The sequence below is a fragment of the Siniperca chuatsi genome, linkage group LG6 (genome assembly GCF_020085105.1).
Source record: "Siniperca chuatsi isolate FFG_IHB_CAS linkage group LG6, ASM2008510v1, whole genome shotgun sequence".
Taxonomy (NCBI): domain Eukaryota; kingdom Metazoa; phylum Chordata; class Actinopteri; order Centrarchiformes; family Sinipercidae; genus Siniperca; species Siniperca chuatsi.
This window is the reverse complement of record NC_058047.1, coordinates 4,321,773-4,335,731: the sequence shown is the minus strand read 5'-3', so window position 1 is coordinate 4,335,731 and position 13,959 is coordinate 4,321,773. Positions and strand designations below refer to the sequence as shown.

Genomic DNA, 13,959 nt, shown 5'->3' with positions numbered 1-13,959 from the left:
TTGAAGCAATGCACTGGAGTGTGATCTCTCCCCCTCTCTCTCCCGCTTTCTATTATGTAAACCTAAGATTTACAGCTTTTTCAGCTCCAGAAAGTAGACTTAATCTTAATCAGTGTGTCTGCCAGCTTGGCAGCGGTTTGCTTAGCAACCTAATAGGTTGTGCCAGTGGTGTAGAGGTATTTGAGGATTGTGGTGATGAACTGGTAGGTGTATAGTGTTTAATAGATGATTTCTTCAAACCCACACACACAGTAAAGGATAAGCTCACATTTTGTTTGTATTTTATTACTTAATGATTTTAAGGGGAGAGCAAAACTTGGCAAAACAGCAGGGTAAAATAAGGGTTATAAGGAATTAATGTATCATCAGTTCACTTTTCCTGACATTTTATTTCAAGCAACTGCCATTTTCTATTAAACTGACTGTCGGTTAGCAGCGTCAGTGGCAGTCGGAGTGCAGTCTTAAAGTGCGTGTTGTTATGTGATGAGGTTCATTCCAGCGGGACACCCTCTCTGATATACATGTGTGTACACACTGTTGAGCATAAGTTGCAAAATGTTCTTATTGCCCTTTTCAGGGAAGTGACCCGCTCCTACAAAGTGGACCTCCCAGTGTGCTACCATGGCAGCTGTTGTTGGCAGGGAAACAGGCTTTGGTTTGGCCCCTCCAGTGTGAAAGTGGTTTGACATTGGCTTGAGAACACAATGGAGGGAAACCACAGGTATCTAACTTGGAAGGGAGGTCACACTGGAAAGCATGGGACTGCTGGAGTAGCTCAGAAGGCATTTGTTTTACTTGAGTAGCAAGTAAGCCAAAGCAACCTTAAAGCCAGAGTGCGGAACTTTTGTCCCCCCCTTCTGGCAGTGAGAGTAATTACACAAACGCTGTTGACGCGTGCTTATGATGTATGCCTACAGTGAGCTCTCCCCAGGCTCGTGTTCAGAAATAGTTACAGAAATACAGAGACATTTCCACAGTTCCAAGACAATAATCCATTATTTAGGTAGAGTAAATGTAATAGCTACATAGCCTACTCTAAATATTTTACCAACCTGTCCAAGAGCAGCAACATGACCTCTGTGTCTGCCCTCATCGTTCTCTCTGTGCTCTCTGGCGAGGAAAAGCTAAAGCTACACCAATGTCCGTGTTTGTCTTTACCGCCGATCGTTTCTTTTTTGGACTATAATCCTTCCTCTGAACGTCGAGTTTCTTTTTTATCCGGAGCATTAGCCACTTTTCCTCGACACTTCTTAGGTTCGGTGGGGGGGGGGGGATGAGAGTCAGTGTCAGTAGGGGTCCTGGGCCTTGTTGATGAGGCCAGCTGCAGATGGAAAGAAACTGTTTTTGTGGCGTGAGGGGAGTGTCTCACACAGTTTGTGTCTGGGGTGGGAGGGTCAGCCACAATCTCTCCAGCTCGCCTCAGAGTCCTGGAGGCATACAGGTCGTGGAGGGAAGGAAGATTACAGCCAGTCACCTTCTCGGCGGGTTCTTCCTGTAATCCACAACCATCTCGACTGTCTTAAGAGCGTTGAGCTCCAGGTTGTTCTGACTGCACCAGGTCACCAGACAGTCAGTCTCCCACATGTAGGCAGACTCATCCCCATCAGAGATGAGCCCAATGAGGGTGGTGTCATCCGCAAACTTCAGGAGTTTGACGGACTGGTGACTGGATGTACAGCTGTTGGTGTACAGGGAGAAGAGCAGAGGGGAAAGAACGCAGCCTTGAGGGGAACCGGTGCTGATGGTCCAGGAGTCAGAGACATGTTTCCCCAGCCTCACGTTCTGCCTCCTGTTGGACAGGAAGTCTGTGATCCACCTGCAGGTGGAGTCAGGCACACTCAGCTGGGAGAGCTTGTCCTGTAGCAGGGCCGGGATGATGGTGTTGAAGGCAGAGCTGAAATCCACAAACAGGATCCTGGTGCAGGTTCCTGAGGAGTCCAGGGGCTAGAGGAAGAAGTGGAAGGCCATGTTTACTGCATCGTCTACAGACATGTTGGCTCTGTAGGCAAACTGCAGGGGGTCCAGGTGTGGGTCTGTGATAGCTTTGAGGTGGGACAACACAAGGCGCTCAAAAGACTTCATTACCACAGAGGTCAGGGCAACGGGTCTGTAGTCATTAAGTCCAGCAGTCCTTGGTTTTCTTTGGGGACGGGGATGATGGTGGAGGATTTGAAGCAGGCTGGCACATGGCATGTCTCCAGTGAGGTGTTAGTCTGTGAACACTGGAGACAGCTGATCAGCACAGTGCTTCAGGGTGGATAAGGAGAGAAAGTCTGGTCCAGCTGCTTTGTGGGGGTTCTGCCTCCTGAACAGTCTGTTGACGTCCCTCTCCAGGATGGAGAGAGTCATTGTTGCAGTAGGGGAGGGTGGAGCCTCTGGGGTGGGCAGTTGTGGAAAGGCCCAGGCCCCTGCTGAGGTGGGGGATGTGGGCTGGAGCTGGTGGATGGATTCACGGGGGATGGTGTCAGGACTGTCCCATTGTCTCTCAAAGCGACAGTAGAACTAATTCAGTTGGTTGGCCAGGTGCGAGTCGTTAATGGAGTGGGGGGGCTTAGGTTTGTAGTTAGCCCCCCCTCTAGAGTCGATTGCTGAGAACCGGTGTTGTAGTCTCTCGACGAGTACCGTTGTTTAGCTTCTCTCACAGCCTTGCTAAACTTGTACTTTGACTCACTAAACCTGTCCCTGTCTCCACTCCTGAACGCTTCTTCCTTTTCCAACCTTAGCTGTCTGAGTTTAGCTGTGAACCAGGGTTTGTTATTGTTGTAACTCACCCTGGTGCGTGATGGTGCACAGCAGTCCTCACAGAAGCTGATGTATGATGTCACAGCCTCTGTGAACTCATGCACGAAATAAACTCACGCGGGGAGTAGAAGGGTTTACAGTTTAGGAATAATTATTCCAGATCAAGAGAAGAGTGCTGTTGAATCATTGTCACATCGTTACACTAGCCACTGTTGATGTTAAAACAGATACCTCCACCTTTCGTTTTGCTGGAAAGTTCTGTGTTGTGATCTGCTCTGAAGAGTTGGAAGCCTGCCAGTTGCAGCGCAGAGTCCGGTATCGATCCACACAGCCACGTCTCCGGAAAGTGTAAAACAGAAGATGAATAAAAGTCTATGTTTTTCCTCATCAGTAGCTGAAGTTCATCCAGTTTATTGCACAGTGAGCGCACGTTGGAGAGAAATATTCCCAGTAACGGTGTGCAAAGTTCACGCTGACAGAGGTGCACAAGCGCACCGGCACGCTTCCCTCTCCTCCGGCGTTTCACTGCACGAGCAAAGGTGAGAGCACCTTTGACCAGAATGTCCATTAATTCCACTGATGGAAGCAGAAAAGATGGAAATAAGCCTGCTGGTGTAGTTCCCTCTCTGGTGAAAGAGATATCATGCAGCTCTTTTGATTCCGATTCTTTTGATTCCGATTCTTTTGATTCCGATTCAGAAACGGATTCCACCTTTTTATTCAATCCTTGTTGAGTAAGAAAAGAAACCAAAAGGCAGAAATGACCTTTATGATGTCATAAAATTGCCTAGAATTCCCACAATGTTTGCTCCCATTTGAGTTGGGTGTTTAACCAAAACACTGTGAATCAATATCGTGGTCTTGATTTATATAGGATTGAAGCAACAAAAAAAAAAGAGGCTTTAGTTAGAGAAATTATTGTTTTTACTCCCTAAACCGCTGGATGTTTTTACTGTGAAGCAGATCCAGAAAGTACTGGAGAAGTGTTTGCTGACAAAGCATGGTAAAGGCACAGATCAGAGACCTCTACTCTGTCTGTTGAATGAGCGGGAATACACAGGTACATCTAAAGAATGACACTGTAGACTACATTACGACTACATTAATATGAGAGTTTTTGTGACACAGGTCTTTAGTCTATGATGGTGAATAGAAAGATTCCCAGACCACTCGAAAGCCTTTCCACACTCAAGCATGCCTGTTCAGTTACTACGAGAAGTGGATGTAAACGTTTGGATTCAGATGTTCAGTCATTTAGTCTAGCAGTCTTGGTAGTCTTAATGTAGCCACAGAAAGTTTTTTTTATTTTTTTATTTTTTTTTACTTCTTCACTTTGAAAAAAGTCAACTCTGACACTGCTTTTGGCTACATCAAGCACAGTCTTTGCTTACCATTTTAAAAGAACTTCAGGGACAATGAAGCACAGATTCTATAGTCTAGTTTCTAGTTTGCACTTTCATGTAACTTTTGATGCCTTGTGGAGTTTCTGAAAGAAAGTTTTGTAAAATGATGCTCCCCACAGTGTCTGCTCGTTTCCAAGATTTCTATCAGCCTCTCTTTCTGCAGAGTCAGTCAGAGCTATGCTGGTTGCCAGGCAACCGGTTGATGTATGGTGTCATTGTTCATTGTGTGCATGAGTCACCTGTAAGCCAGTGGCTGATAACAAACTAATGACATGGCAAAGCAGGAAATAGCCACCTACAGTGGAGCAATACGTGCGGTGCTGCAGGATCTGGCGTAGTTTGTCAACCCCACACACACACACACACACACACACACACACACACACGTTTAGTTAGTAGATAATAGTTATAGTTTATCACAGATGGAGAAACAATTTAAGATTCACTTGGTGTATGCGAATTGTTCCCTTTTCTGTTTTAAGATTGCAACTCTCGATTATTTTCGTTCTTTATTATTATTTTTGTTATGATTGTGATTGTTTTTTGTGATTATTTGATCAATTAATTGTTGTGAAGTAGTAAAAATGCAAATCACATTTTTTAGAAGAATTTTTGCAGCTGAAACGAGAGATGTGTGACATTTCTGCTTGATTAATGATTTAAAAGGTGAATTGATTAATAAAATTGTTGATTAATTTTCTGTCAACACACAAATCAATTGATGGACTAATCATTTCAGCACCAGTTCTGGTGTTCTCCATGTTTTAGCTATAAAAGAACTGTAGATAAATGATGTCAACCATCTGATATGGATTGAACAAGCTTTTTTCTTGTTGTCAGCTGAAGTCCACACTGAGACGAACATGCTGTGTAATATAAAGGTCCTTATAAATTAAATTTATTATTATCACCAACTGGCAAGACCGGTAGCAGCTTATCTGGTTAAAAGGAGATGAGACCTTTACAGTGAATTAAAGGGATTAATTTCTCATTAATCTGCCTTTGCTGGGTTAACTGGCCGTAAGAAGATGGAGCAGCATGGGATGAGAAGATTAGGTGTGTCTGTGGAGACATCTGAGGAGACTGAAAGAGCACAGTGGTGGTGCTGGAGTGGGAAAAAGAGAGAAATGGAAATCCTTTGTCCATCCCTCCAGCTGCCAGGCTGAACAGTGTGGACCAGGACCTTTGTGGGTTCACCGGGCATCTTTTAAACACCAAACAATTAACTGGTGGTAAGAAAACACAGTGGGAGTTCATTAATCTGGGTTCATTTTACACTTTAGTGTCCCGTTATTGTCTTAACACTTGAGTGGTACAGTGTAGTGAGATATGGAGTGCAGAAATGGACAGGATGCAGCATATTAATGTTTTAATGATGAGTCATTGCGTAATAACATGAGCAAATTCAAAATGTCAAAAATAAATGACTCTTAACTTACTAGCGTTGAAACCGATGAAAACTGATGAACATGATTATTTTTCTAACCAACTGTCAAGGTAAATGATTTATAGGGATGTTAACAAGGAAAAAGTCAAAAAGAATCCTCACATTTTAAAAAAACAAGCTGTAACAAGCAAATGTTTGATGTTTTTACTTGATAAATGACTGGAGTGATCAGTTTTTAAAACTCATATATGTCAGCACCTAATTTTTTGTCAGTTGAATGATTTATAGGGTAATTGTTTCAGCAGTACGTGTTATGTGATACTTATACAGGTCCACACAGGCCTTTTCATCACGACAAGGATAAAACCTTGGAAAAAGAGTTTTTGCAAGGAATTTCTGAAATTTCAAATGATTAAATATCAACGACTAAATTCATCCATCTTGCCAAATTGTCCCTGTAGGGATCAATACAGTATCACATTAACATGAACTAGCTGTAATCATTGCGTTGAGGCAACACTATTACCTGTTCCAGCTAAGCTAAATGACTCAGTGAAGTAATTACATGGTTGTTAGTGCCTTTGATTTAGACTTTGCATATTATGCTCTATCTACTGTGTGCACAAAAAAATACACACTTACAGTATTTACACTCATAATGTAGGCTAGCGGTGGCTGTATTTACTTAAGAACTGTCCCACCACTCCACTGTTCTGGCTTTGTCTGGAATTTATGATGGCATCCTTATTTAAAAGTCTTCACAGGGTTGTTTTAATATAGAACCAGTGGGTAGTTCATGAGAATGACAAATAATCACAAAAATGAAATAAATAAATGAGGAAAAAAGATGATGATAATGTTTAAGTGACAATCATAAATAGATAATAAAGTGAAAATGATATCTGTATTGTTGTTTATTTTGGCCATTGTCTCAAATATCTGCTTTTAATTAGTGGCTTCTGGCGTTAACCTGCCTTAGTTTGATTGATGTTAACAATATATAGAGGCTCAATCCCTGTCCAGTTAATCCACCCAGATTAATATATGTGCTTTTCAGCAGACATTTCTTGCATTAAGAAAAAAGGACCTCATTTATTTATGCTGCTGTTGCATTTCATCAGCACATTGTCATACTCTGCAGCCTCTTTACAATTATTCATCACAGGAATGACTTAGTGAGAATAGTTAATTAGTGAGAACTCTGGGTGACTGGTATTTTTGTAGTGTGATCCTATTTACAAAAGTAGATGACCATAAAGTTGCACTGTAACTAATTTACTCTAAAACTCCCCGAAAAGTGGTTTCATCCATTTAAAAAAGTTACAGCAGAAAAAGCATCTTTGAAGAACCAGCATTTGCTGAAAAATATATTCATAGCCACAATTATTGTGGCCAAAAACCACACGAAAACTCAGCCAATCCCAGTTTATTAAGCTTGGCTGCCATTCTCGATACATGCCTGTGTACTGTCCTCACTCACCACAGCAACAATGGAGTAGCAGCTCTGTCTGTTAAACACATCTGAGTAACAGACGAGGCTGAATCACTCTGAGGAATAACGCTGCAGATGTAACACTGTCATGTCAGGTCAGAGGAAACACACATGCTTCTTAGGCTGCTTCTGTCTGTACTTGCCTCACACACGCTCACATGCAACCCTCCCAGTTTACCTAAACACATTATAAACCATCACATGAAGTGTCTTCAGGTAGAGGAGTGTAAAGCTCACTAAACTGCTGGAGGACTCTTTCAATTACACACTTGGTATCATTTTTTTGTTCTTGACTAATGTAACTCTCCTTGCATGGTACGGAGAACGATGTCCATGGTACTTTGAATGAAGATGCCCTTCACTCAAAACTAAAGAGGTTATTCATTCCCTGAGTTAAATCCTGTAATCCTAAATCACTAACCCCGTCCAGCAGGGGTTCTGTGTGTCATTTGTCGTGGGGTGCCTAAAATTACTCGCAATAAGTGGGTCACATTTTGATTTTGAACTGAAAATGGTAACAGCGTCATTTGGGTGAATATTCTCATCCGCTGGATGACACTGAAGAATTTGTGCAGCTTGTCAACAGAAGTTGTTTGACTGGTTAATAAAAAGTTGTTTGCTCTCAACAATGCTTGCGTGCTTTACAGATCCTTGATATTAGCTTCCTGTTACAAAGACATGAGCTACTGAAGAAGTCCAGCTGGTCAATATTAACATTAAAATTACTTCAACTGGATGCAGACTCTAATGGGTAAAGTGTATCCAGGTCAAACTAACTTCAGCAGCACATCGATGACTTTGTCCTCACACATCCCCATGATTGTGTCTAACTTCTTCAGTTAGCTCGACTTTTCCCAACTTGAAATAACTTGGGAGGTTTTTTTGTTTCCTTTGACATGGCGATGTGCTGCTCTGAATAATTACAGCAAAGCAAATGTACAATATGATTGATCAATCAATTAGGGCTGCAAGTAATGATTATTTTCATCATGGATTAATCTGCTAATTAACCTGATTTATGATTAACTGTTTGGTTTATAAAACATCAGAAATAAGTAAAACATTTCCATCCTCATTTCCCAGAGAACAAGATGATGTCTTCAAATTTCCTTTTATGAGCTACCGACCCACAAACCCCCAAAGATATTCAATTTACTCTAATGTAAGATAAGAAAAAGCAGCCCAAATCTCACATTTGAGAAGCTGGAACCATCAAATACTTTTTGCTAAAAAAAATTACTCAAACGATTAATCTGTTATCAAAATAGTTGCTGAATACTTTCCCATTGACCGACTAATACATTAATCTTTCACCTGCTGCTTATTAACATTCTAGAAGAGTTATGATCAATCCTTTGCTTTGTAGCCAAACCCCCAACAACATAGCAAAAATCCAAAAAAAATTTAGAGCTTGGTGTGCTCCCTGTGTGTACTGTGACAGAAACTGTAAGCAAAATGCTGTTGATAGAGAAACAGACAGTGGGAAAAAAGTGGAGAAAGGGTCACCTCAACTGGCAGTTTGTGTTTTGTGCCTCAAATCCGAGCTCAAGGGGGAAAATAGATAAAAATGCATTATTTCAGCCATGTAAGATTTCGTTAGAAAACAGACAAATTGATATCTGTTAAAAAATGGAAGGATTTAGAAAATAAATAAATCGGGAAGGACAGTCTTGCATTGCACCTCACAGTAGAAACTAGATAGCGGGAGCATCTGCTAGTCTATAAAGGTTATCACCACATTTTTCAGACATGAATGAAGACCAGAGGTCTATTGAAAATCATGCAGTCTGTGGCACATCAGCACACGAAGTGGCCTGCTTGTCTAGCACCTGTGTATAATTTGGAAATCTGTTTTTCAGTAAAGAAAGTCATTTTGAAGCATGAATTCAGGAAATGGTGATGGAGGGGTTTGTCTGGAAAGATGATCTCAGATTTCTCTTCCTGAAGAATATTGTGTTTGTCCCCCTCCCTGCTGTTTTGAAGTCAGTAAAGATTCTTGTTAAACTTTTTTTTCATGTATGAATATCTTTGAAGAACATTGTAAAGCATCTCTTTGTGTACTTCAAGCCCTTTCTCTTTTCTACCCTGAGCTCAGAGATATTGTTCAGAGACCTTTTTCTTACTTAAGGTCACAGTTGAAAGGTCAAAAAGTGAGCCAATAATGACCCGTGCATGGTTCGTTACCCTCCCTCCCTTTACTCCCGCTACTCCTCAACTTCTGATTTTCTGCACTGAGGGGATTGGATTGGTGGATCAATTGAGCATGATGGGTATTTGTGTAGATCATGTTAATGTGTTATTCAGCACTTGCTTAGTGTTACGTTTATTTACACAGTTGCCACTATCTCCTGTACTGACTTGCTGTCAGTGAAGTGTTTAGGAGGCAGGCTGTAAATCCCACATAAGCTGAGTGTATTTAAAAAGTGGCTAATGCTTAACTAGCTTTATTGTTGACAAGACAGTAAATGGGTTGGTGAGCTGCTGACTATTCAAAGGTGTGAGCTGTTCTAGGGTCTCCTCGCAGTTGGACCTGCCTGGAATACCTCCACTGGCACTCAACTGACTCCTTTCAACATGAAAGAGTAGTGGTTCTGCTCCAAGCTCCTTCTGGATGTCCGAGCACCTCACCCTGTCTTTAAGGGTCTGGACACCCTGCGATTTGCCGCTTGTATCTGTGATCTCATTCTTTCGGTCAGTACCCAGAGCTCATGACCATAGGTGAGGGTTGGATCGACCTGTTAATTGGGAGCTTCACCTTCAGGCTCAGTTCCTTCACCACCATAATAACAACATGTATGCTAACATATGCTGGATAACATAGCCTCATGGTCGACTAAAAATTACACTGAAAATAACTAGCACAGCAAAACTGTCAGACTGAAACAGAGTAGTAACAAAGTGGCAAGTCAGTCTGAATATCAGGCTGCTCTTACCCTTTTTTGTGTGTGTATGTGTGTATTCTATACTGTATTACTGTATACATACACCTCCTGCCTGGTTTCCTCAGTGAAGCTCAGGACTGTAAGTCAAGCATCAATCAATTTTGCTCCTGACCGGTCTGTCTCTCTCTACCACCAGCTTTATGGTTTTCAAATTCTCCTCGTCTTGCTCTCCATCTCTCTTCTCCCCAATCCCACCTTTTCTCTCCCTTTCCATCATCTCTTTATATTATCCCCCTCTCGGTAGAGTTCAATGGTGCCGACCCCCTTTTCATCCCCCATGCTGTCCTTTTCCTCGAACAATCTGTTAAGCCCTTCACATTGTACTGCCCTTCATCAGAGGCTGAGTGAAACATTGGATGATTCACGGGTTCTTTCCTCAGAAATAGGGGGGACTTTGTCTGCCCCTCCTGTAACTAAAGGAGACACAGACTTAATTTGATCCCTCCCTTCTCATAATTAATGTCCGCTGTGCCACCGAAATATATCTCATCCCGCAGAATTTTTATTAACATTTTAATCCCGAGAACATTAAATAACCCAGAGATAAATATCCAAGAACCAGGTCCTTGCTCCTGGTCATAGGAGGAGGGATGGTGCTGCTGATAATGTCACTGTAGACAGGAAATCGCTTAATAAATTGAAAAAGGAGGTAGACATTTTCCTTTTTGTTTTTATTTATTTCAACCTTGTGGGGATATGCAACCAATAAATGACAGTAAATCTCATAAACTTTCAGGACGTTTTACCTTTCACAACAGTGTTTCAGGGAGGATCTTGAATCTCTATATAGATATACAGTATATTTGCTGCTGGTTTATTCAGGGAATGAATCCTGATCCAGTGAATTTGAATGTTTGCGCATGATGAAGATATCCTCCTTTTTGAGGATAACACACACACCACCCTCCTTAGCCTCCAAACTGGCAATGACAAAGTAGGCAAACAGTCTCAAACTGAGTTGTCAGCAGTATTAACTGCACTCCAATTACATCTTTACCTCCTTTGATCCCTCCCTCCATCTTTTCGTTTTTGCTTGTATTTCTGAAACACTCCGATGCTGCTGTTCACAACCCACTGCTCATCTTCTTTCTCTGACAAGATAATGTAATGTAATAGCACACAGATGCTGCAGAATTCCCTCCCAGCGTTTCACTTTCTTTTTCCTAACCCACACAGACACTACAAGCATCGCCCCATGCATCACCTGACTCTTCACCCCCTCTTGTAAATGTCAGCAATAAATTGGGGAATGAGTCTGGGTTGTGCCATGAGCCAGGCGGTGTGACGGTGGTGATCTAGGTGATTTGGGGGGGGGGGGGTTTGAGTCTGTTGCGACTTTGACATGGTTGCCCTGCAGCATCAACATGGGAAGTTGCAGTGGAAAAGATGCGGCGCCTGGCAGCAAGGAGAGCTTTCAGAAGTATAGGAAAGGTCAACTTCAGAGGAACATCACTGTGATGTCCATTAGTTGTCTAAACTAAATACCTGCTTTGACATCAGTCAAATGTTGACGGAATGTTTAATTTGCTAGAAAGTTTCAATCCTTAGTGCCTTTTCACACAGGCAGGTTGCTCAGGAGAAATGCTTTTAAACTGCAACAATACAACTATGCAATGGAAGTCTTTCGCATGACATGTTTTGGCAGCTGTTAAAGACAGGCAGGGGCAGGTTTCAGAAAGATTTCATCACATGAAATATACAGTATTTACTGACTGCAGTCACCTCGCACATTATGCGAAAAAACACAACCTAGGCGGAGAAGTCCCATGATGATCTTGATGCTCTTTTAGAGCTTTTTCCTCACTAACAAATAGAAGACATAGGGAAATACTGAACTGCTGCTTCAAATTTAAAGATTTTGGCACAAGACCATAGCTATTACCAGCTTCATGCCCTTTCCTACCAGAGTCAGTGTCTTACTGAGAGTTTCACACATTATTGTGAAACCAGTGTGTTGTCTGTGTATGTAATGTGATGTAAGATGATTCAGTTGTATGTAAGTGAACTATTCAGTCCAGTATGTCCCAAATGTTATAAGTTTTTCTACAGGACAGAGGAAGGCATTTGACCAATTAGCGAGCCAGAAAACTGATATCACCTTCAAATAAAATGATAATTTTTTTCATTCTGAGCTGTTGACCTTCAGTACTATTTCTTTTACATGCTGTAGTGTGAAAGTACAGGATATAATGCAACCCCAGTTAGCAAGTAAGTAAGTGTTGGGCAATCTGTGCAAGTCTGTGCATAATCATATAGATCAGGATCGTAGGTTTTGCTGCTTTTCTTTGTTTTGTATCATTGTAACATGGATATCTTTGCATTTTAGACTGTGGGTTGGACAAAACAAGCATTGTGAAGACAACACTGGGGATTTTTTAATAAATAATTCATCAATTAATTGAAAAAATAATAAGACATGATAATAAAAATAATCACCAGTGCCAATTCAACCACTGTGGAGACTAAGTTTGTCCTGTAACTGTCCTGTCAGTAACCATGGTGGTCTGAAGAATCAGTGTGACTGTGTGCGTCCGTATGGCAGACCAGAGGAGCCTGAGATGCCCCCCCTGAGGTGTGAGGATGCAGACTTTTGGTGGCTGGTGTTTAACTGCTGTCTGGATTGCTGTGTGGTTGTCTACTGTGCGTCTGCTTGGGGGTGTTAATCTAGTATTCATCTATCACCTCATCCCCTTGATTTTCTGTCTTTCATGACACTCGGCCTATTGTATGTATCCCTGTGTTGGTGAGATGACCTCCAACCTGATTCTTTGGTTAATTTAGAGCTGCAATTCAGGCTCTTCATTGGCAGTTCTTCGGCACATGTTTGCCCTTTCCTGTACTAAAGTGTGGCTAGTCTAAGAAGGCAAGATTGAAGGAAAACAAGCAGTCAGACAGAGATTACAATGACGTTTTGGCACCTCCAGCTACAGTTTGACAGGATTACAAACCACTCATCGACAGACCACACACACACATGATTGCTTTGGCAACCAGCTCTTCAGTCTCGGTGCTTCCCTTCCCTCTAAGGCCAGCTCCCCTCCACTTTCATTGGCCTCTTTATTATCTGCACAGCATCCACTTTACAGTTGAAAGTGGACTATTTATGAACGCCTTCAGGAACAGGTGGAGAATCAAGACATCCAGAGATGCACAGGAACAAAGTTCTCCCTCTGGCTACTTTTTTCTACTCCAGCTCCTCATCTCATTCTTTCCTCTTATCCTTTATTTAGCTTACCTCTCTAGATTTCCTCTCCTGCTGCCACATCCACATCTTTTAGCTCTCCTTCTCCACCTCTAGTCCCTTTCCTACCTCCTCTTTTCATCCTAATCCTTCCCTGCCCTCCTCCCTCTTTCTTTTCATCCTCAACACCCTAAGTTCCCCTTCCCCCTCTACTCCTCCCTCTTGTATTCATCTGGCTTCTTTTTCCTGTCCCTCTCCTCTTCATTCTCCTTTAGTTCTTCCTCCCTCTTCATTCCTCCCCCTCCATATCTTCATCTTGCCCCTTCTCTTTCTCTTAATTATGCTCCTCTGCCTCCTCTCCTCCCTCCCCCCAGTGTAGTTTCGAGCATTGTTGGATAGCTCGTCTTCCCTGCATACTGCCTGCATACTTGGCGTGGTTTTCATAGCTCAACTTTCAGCGAGAGTGACTCTTCCCCTCTATCATAGACTGTATATAAAGATGGACGACATGACAGCTCTCCAAACGTGAAGCCAAAACATCTCGATCGCCCCCTGGTGGCGGGCTGCAGTATAGGTCATAAACCCCGCCCCTCCACGTTAAAAATACATTTTTCACAAATATGGTTTCTGTCATTTTAGGTAGTTCTTATCACGCTGAAGTATGTTCAAGTGTTAATTTTTCGAATAAGTTTGGTTCTAATTAGTTATTTGATGCTATAAAAAGGGGGTTTCACATCATGATTGACAGCTGAGGCCGGCTCGCGATTGAGTCGGTCGGTTGTATGGGCAGGACCTCAATACTGCGGCACCAA

At 42.2% G+C, this 13,959-nt stretch overlaps 1 protein-coding gene across 4 annotated transcripts in view; it reads left to right on the top strand.

Annotated features, from left to right (window-relative positions):
- The window catches only part of nos1apa (nitric oxide synthase 1 (neuronal) adaptor protein a), a 176,605-nt gene that overhangs the window by 1,676 nt on the left and 160,970 nt on the right, over positions 1–13,959 (top strand). The window lies entirely within an intron of this gene.